Consider the following 236-nt stretch of genomic DNA (forward strand, 5'->3'; position numbering starts at 1 on the left):
CCCCCCTCCCACCGTCCAGGCCTTCCTGGCCGAACAGGTGACTTGTCAGCACCTATCACGACACCTTCACCCACCTGCGCAGCGGTCTGCACAACGGGGATCCGCTCTCACACCGGCAGCCAGGGCACGGGGCACTTTGGCAGGCACTTAATAAAACACATTCCGCGTCCAAACTGCCTTTACCCCCCGCACCCGACAGAGCACAGGGCGAGTTCCTCGGCGAGAGCCTGCCCGCT

The sequence above is a fragment of the Phaethon lepturus genome, unplaced genomic scaffold (assembly GCF_000687285.1).
Source record: "Phaethon lepturus isolate BGI_N335 unplaced genomic scaffold, ASM68728v1 scaffold20416, whole genome shotgun sequence".
Lineage (NCBI taxonomy): Eukaryota > Metazoa > Chordata > Aves > Phaethontiformes > Phaethontidae > Phaethon > Phaethon lepturus.